The sequence below is a fragment of the Dryobates pubescens genome, chromosome 3 (genome assembly GCF_014839835.1).
Source record: "Dryobates pubescens isolate bDryPub1 chromosome 3, bDryPub1.pri, whole genome shotgun sequence".
NCBI classification, from domain to species: Eukaryota; Metazoa; Chordata; class Aves; order Piciformes; family Picidae; genus Dryobates; species Dryobates pubescens.
In genome coordinates, this window is record NC_071614.1 from 25,712,640 (window position 1) to 25,719,946 (window position 7,307).

Below are 7,307 nucleotides of genomic sequence, written 5' to 3' on the forward strand. Positions count from 1 at the left end.
CTGTAACCAAGACCAGTTATTTGTTAAAATAAAATGAAATTTAAATTTCATGGATAACTTCTCAAAGCTATGAAGACTCAAGAGGAAGAAGCCTTGAAGGAACAGAACAGGAAAGATGAGTTGTTTGTATTTGGTCAAGTGGACTGGAGTGAAAAGAAAAGAAGCAATCAGTACAGAGGAAGAAACACTGAAGACAGACTGTATCATCTAATACAAATTTTTCATCTCTCATAGGTTATTTCTTCAATGCCAAATATCAGAATTCACCACAATATTCAGAACCCTGTCGCATCAACAAGCTAATTAAATAGTACAGCCTCTCAAGCCAGGCCTTATATTTGTCTCCTGGGTACAGAAGGGTTCTCTTTCTGTTCCTTTCTGGTTTATCAGAGGCTGAGAAGCCTGATTTCTTGCACAGTCTAGGGTTATAAATTGTTTGTGTGCACAGACCTGCATGGCAACTTGGATACAAGTGAAAGGCAACTAAGGATGAGCTGGAAGATACTGTTGTTACAAAAACACACTGAACTGAGCTGTATCTGGGTGGTTATATTGTGGATAGGAGAAGAGACAAGGTGATGGATTGTTTGCTGTCAGCCCATTCTTCTAATTGTGCTTTCCCCCTGCCTCTTCCCCTGTCCTATTCTGCTACTCCAGATCAGCTCCTATTAGGAGCTTCCTATTTAGGAAGAAAGGCTGAGAAACATAGGCTTGGCACTGCTCCTATATCACAGATAGGGTCTGACAGCATGTATGGAAGAAGAGAGAAGGAATGTGCACATAGGTCTCAGTATTGGTATCAACTCTTTCTTTCCTCCCTGCTCCTAGCTGCCTCAGATTCTCCTTGCTCATTCCTACCACCCACTCCCTAACTCAAAGCTGTGGCCAATGTTCAATCTCACGCTAAGTTCTCAGCATGAGATTCACATTTTCTGGCTAAGAATCAAGTAAGTACATTTTTGCTAAGAATGTAAAATGAAATAACAATTCTACCCCATTGAATGTCAGCATCTCAGCTAATTGTAATTACTCCTTTCATTACCCACAAAATGTTCTTCTTTCCAGATAAAAATACCCAGCTTAGTCTGAAGCTGTTATATGCATGGGTCTTTGACAGTATTAAAAATAAAAAAATAATTAAAAGGAAAGAAAATAACTGGTTTAATCTTGAGATTTTATATCATCTTCTTTTCTGTATTTTAATTGCTAGATGGGCTAAGAGGTAGAACAGTGAAAATTCTCTGTCTAATCCATTTTATTCAAATATGAAAAATATCAAGCTGTGCAATGTTTGCTTTAATAGTTTTGCCAGCCAAATCTCCTTCCCAGTGCTGCCACTGCTGCCATCTCTTTATTCTCCTAAATACTGCTAATATAAAGCAAACGTGATACCCTAATTTCTCTTCCAAGGTGGACAAACACAGTGTGTTCCAGCTGTTACTCCTGCTTGTTTGTAAAACAACTGTTTTCTTTACATTGAGAAGTTTCCCATTAACTAAAAATGAGCATCACCCTGTCAGCATATGTGTATTGCCTAAATCTGTTCTCTGTACCACTAGTACAAATTTTGCACACTGTAAGATCCACAGAACATCCTTCTTGCAACGCATCAGCATGAAGGTGTCCAAAAAAAAAAAAAAGTTAGGTTTTAGAAAAACAAAACAAACAAAAAACCCCCCACAAGGTAATAAAACTAGTGTACTGTGAGAAAAGAAAGAACAACATTTCAAAGAAAGTCACAAAATACAAAGTCAAAGCAGCAGCTGCACCTCACTGGTGGTGAGCCCAAGAAGAGTAAAGCACATCTGTTAGCTGCTGTTCCTTTTTTGGCAGGCTTAGTGTAAAGCCCTCAGTTGGTAATTTTTAAATACAGCTAAAGCTGTCAGCCTAAAAGATAATTAAATTACTCACACGATGCTTTTCACTGCTGTTTTGTATCAAAAAAAAATAATCTATTGTATTGTGTGAAGTATGTAGTTTTCTTTTCTCTGGGAGAGCAGGAAGAATATACTAATTGTTTGCTAAATGATCACTCAAGCAATCAGCCAGATGACTATTAGGAGACTGCTTGAGATATCCGCTACTACTCAGTATGAAGGATTAAAGAAGGTTGAAGATTTGGGCTGAAAGAGGAGAGCAAAGAAAGATTGCAACACCCCTCCCTCTGCATAGAACAATGATGGTAATATCTGGAATTAAAGTTTGCTGATTTCCTTCTTAGCTGTAACAAATCGCTTTTAAGCAACACTTCATAGTGGATTTTCTGTTTAGACAGGTTTCCATATGAAAATCTGCCTAAAACTGTTTCCTTTCCTGCTTTCATAATGTTGGAGAGTGTAAGATTACCACTTATATATGAAAATAGCTATTCAGGGGACAGATATCCCAAGATCCACAGCTCTGGATCTACTCTGCCTGGCTCTTACTTAACAGGGAAAGTGGATCTTGCCCTTGTGGGTTTCTTAGGCAGGTGAGCATCTAGCCCACTCCATCTCCTTTAGTAATCTGTTGAATGCTCAGAGTACAATATGGAGATGGATTATTTCCCAGGTACTCACTAGGAGGTCACACAGGGACATATTCATGCTGTCTATTTTAAGTGGCTACCTAGACATTTGAACTATGATAGTGATTAAAGGTGGAGTTATGGGCAATTTAGATTGCCTACTATTTAATGTTGCCTGACATTTACAGTCATTGAAAAGAAGTCATGACACCTAACATCAAACATGGCTATGTGCATATCATATAAATTAAATCATGCCATTGAATGTTCCTGAGCTCCAGTACATCGTCATCTATACTTATGGTCAGAAGTGTGCTTGGCATGGTTTCAGCCTGTATCCACTAGCACTTCTTTTTTTCCTACTCCTTTTTTTCTACTATTTTTGGGTTTTGTCTACTCCCAGGTACCCTTTAGGGTTGCATATGAGGCAGGCAGCATTCCCAATATGCAGCATGGTTGTGAACATTCTGGACTGGAGGTGAAGAGCACAGAAAATACTGAAGGGGCTAGATCATGCCAGTTAATCTCAGGGCCAAGAGCAGGTCAATCACCACTTAATTTGCTACCATAGACATGCCTCAACATCAACAGTCTGCCCAATTAAAACACAAATTTTTACACTGAATATAAAGGAAGTCGTTCTCAGGGAGATCTGCCTAAAAGACAACCAGACCCTCTCACCACAGAGCACCACATTTATGGCAGGCAGCCAAAACATACCTCTTAATGCTTATTCAGATGCACAGACCACCACACACCCCCCCAGACATAGACAGACATGTGGAAATACAAGGAGGTTGGTGGTTTTAATGTTATAATCAGATCTTTACAAGTTGTGAAAAATGTGTGAATAAATCACCTGGCCATTAAAATCATCTGAATGCTAAACTGATTACATAAGCTACAGGAAAAGCAAAAGAAAACAACCCCTCAAAAAAAACCAAACAACAACAACCAAAATAAACAAAATATTCTTCTTTATATGATATTTAAGAATACAATTTGCTTTCGTATGGAAAATTGGTTATATTTCCTGAAACACAGCTTTAAACAGTAATGATTCGATGTTAAGGAAACATCAGTTGATTTCTATTGAAATTGATTTATTCAACACTTAAGGAATCCATTCTCCACAGACTGTGGTTAAAGTTAGATTTTAAGAGTGAAACAAGTGGTAGTAACATGAGTTGTTCATAAAACACATACACAAATGTGTGTGAATTCAACAGTACCAGAGACTATGAGTTGGCAATTTGTCATCTTGTATCACCAAAACAACCATCCTCAGCTCTAGTGCCTCGCATCAAAAAGAAGCCCTTTAAGATCACGTCTGATGCATGTAGGAATACAGTATGAAACAAAAGTGCATGTGGCAAACCCTACATGCTCAAATGAGGACAGTAGCCAAAACCCAAGACAGCATGACCTGTTGCTGATGAGTAGGCAGTCTCACTAAGAAAATAGCAAGCAAGGGGTCCAGAGGCACTGTTAGAGACTGAGTGAGGCTGCCAGACTTCACACAGCAGTGGTGACAACACATGGCAATATACAGTGCCCTGCCTGATGTGACCACCTCTTACACACCAAAATCTTCAGACCAGACTGAATTACAGTGACAGGATAGCTTCATTTGTTTTGTGGTCTACAGTCTATGCCTAGTGCTCTGTCCTTTGATAGCAATTGGTAACACTGATCATACTGCACCAATAAGGTACAGCAACAGTAAAGTTGTTTAGTCATTAAAAGCTTTATTACCTATTTTTACCAATCTGTTTAAGAAAAAGGCTGCTTTTGTGCTTCTCAGGCTCCTGGTTTGGTACTTTGTCCTAATAGGCAGCTTCATCATTCCTCTCAAAATACTTAACCTTTTTTCTTTTTTCTTGCGTTGCTCTCAAAATTAAAAGCAGAGATACTTGAATTTCAAACATGTTCCGACATACTCACATAAAACATATGCACCACAGCTTAACCAAATTTCTTCATCTTGTTCAGTCTTCAAGCAGCCTCTCCAGAAGACAGAAGTCCAGTGCTTGGCTGGACTAGGAGCCTCAGGTTCCTTGACAGTTTCTTAAAAGCATGACTTCCCAGACCTCTTTATCCCAGTCCTGACATTTGGGCTGCTTCAGGAGGAAGCACAAACACCCCTCTCCCATGGGACTGAGATGACAGATGTGTGAACTGCCCTGGTAGCAAGGTTAAACTCTCTTTTGCCTAGTTAGTTTTGAGATTTGAGGTGTGTTCTCCAAATAGCAATTAAGCTAGATGTTTAATCATAAAAAGACTTCTTAAAAAAGAATTAGCTCTCTATTCGATCTTGTAGATTTTATTATAGAACATGGTTTTTAGAGGGTAGAAAATAACTTTGACTAAATCCTGTTTCATTTAGGATATGACACTCAGTGCTCTGCTATTTTCCCCTCCCTGATGCATCATTTTCCTCCTAGTTTATTCTTTTTCTTTCCTAGGCTTTTTCTTTCTGATTCCTGACTAATAGTCTGGCTCAGACTGCCAAATCAATTCTTTTTTTTTTTTTTCTATTACTGCTGGGCCTATATGACTAGAAGAACAAACAAAAACCAACGACTTAAATAGATTGACACTGGAAGAAGTTTTTCAGGCCTCAGGTTGTCAGCAAGGACCCTATGCTATGTAACTAATATCCATCAGTAAAGTTCAAATAAAAGAAAACCATTTCCAGTTTCTGTCTCTCATACTATTCTTCCTAGCATTTTATATAAGATCATCCTGCTTTCTTGTAGAGGGAAATTCAACAATAGATTGAGATTGTCTAACATGGCTTTGTCTTCACCTCATGAAAAAGAGAGACAGTATGAAATGAAAACTACAAGATAAAGGAACCGCTTTTTCCTGCTAAGAAGAAAATGAATAATGGATACAGTTAACAAACTCCTCTACTAAAAAGACTCTTTACTCACCTCTTTTAATTGCAAACACCTAAGCTATTTTCTTTCTTTTCTCCTCTTGCCCTCCCATATTTATTACAAGATTTAGAGAATGTGCACTGGTAGCTGTTACAGTGAATGTTTCCACCAGTGTCTTAACAAAATATCTCAAGGTAAACCTCACATTTCAATATTGTGACAATGATTAAAGATGCTATTGATCTCTTATCTCAAAAAACTCTTTTATGAGCACAATAAGAATAACAGAGTTCCTCAAACCCTTCAGGCTGGCATGCAAAAATAAGATCACAGCTGAGTACTTTCTGTAGTACTTATCACTCAAAATAGCCTATTGTAGTGGATATGGAAGGAAGGAAAAAAGTCCTTAAGGTGAGCTCACAGAATGGAACTTGATTAGGCAAGGGCTACAAAATGTATCATTTGCCCTATCACATATTACCAAAATTTGGTATTGATTTTCAACAGAGCTTCAGTAGGATTAAATGTAATGCATGAATTATTGGTGATACAAAATCTAGCATTAGACAGGCTTATGCAAGGAACTGTTGCATGTATATTAATGGCATAATTAGATAAATGATCAGACTCTGAGATCTCAAACCCACAACTCCTTATGAGAAATAAATATTTTCTACATCACTAAGAAATTGGATTGACCTTGTCTCAAGCTTTTACAATTTCATACTATTTCAGTACATAATTAGCTGGAGAAAAAAATATTAATGAGTCATGTTTGTGACTAATATCAGTATGACTATGTAAAATTTCACTTATAATCTAGGAGCCTTGGGAATAATAAAATATTAAAAGTGAATATTTTACAATACAAGATAGAGAGTTACACATCTGTGCCCGCTCAGAAGATTTAAAACCAGATTTTTTTTTACCTAATAAATGTCACATTGATATTTCGTGGTTCCTATGGAGTATATGGTTTATGGAGAGCAGCTTACGTAAATTTGTATTGCCATGGTACCCATCACAGAAGCAATACAGTGCAACACGGAGCTTAATCTCCTTTGCTAGAACTGCAAAGGAGAAGACATTTAGGCAGCTTTAATGGTAGCTTAATTCTAAAGCTACACAGATCAGTGGGATTTAATGACACGTCTAGAACCATGAGAATGGAATTTTATACAATTAGAATTTTAAACCATGAACAATTCTCCCATGTAATGGTCTGATTTATTTTTATCCATTTAGCTCTCCCCTTGTCCACGACAATCAGGTTTGTCAAGCATGATTTATCTTTGGTAAATCCATGCTTCCAGTTCTCAGTCACCTTATTCTCCATCAAATGACCAAAATAAGTTTCCAATAAAATTTTCTCTATGATATTCTGAGAGACTGAACTAAGACTTTCAGGCCTACAGTTTTCTGGAGCATCCTTCTGGCCTTTTGTGAAGGTGGCTACAGTATTTGCATTCCTTCAGTCACTGGGGTCCTCCTCTTGTCTTTACAGTTCTTCAAAGATTGTAGAGAGTGGCCTTGCAAGAACATTGTCAATTCTTTCAGCATGTCACATTCTATGAACTTGATTGGGTCAAGTTCTCTCACATAATCCCTGTCTCAGTCCTGTTCTTCTCTTTGAACCAAGCAGTGAAGACTAAAGCTAGGAAGGCAGTCTGTGACTTCTATCACCAAAATGCCTACCCCTTTCAGCAACAGACTCACATTTTCTTGTTCTGTCCTTATAGTCTTATGTGGGAACTTACCACCTTCATGTAACAGTAAGATCTGGACACATCTGCCTAAGTGAGGATGTTGAAGAAAATACTATTTCCTTTATTTATAAACTATATGGCAAAATTATCAAAATATTAATAACCTTTTATGAATATGAAAATTGCCAGGGGAGGTTCAGGCTAGATGTTAGG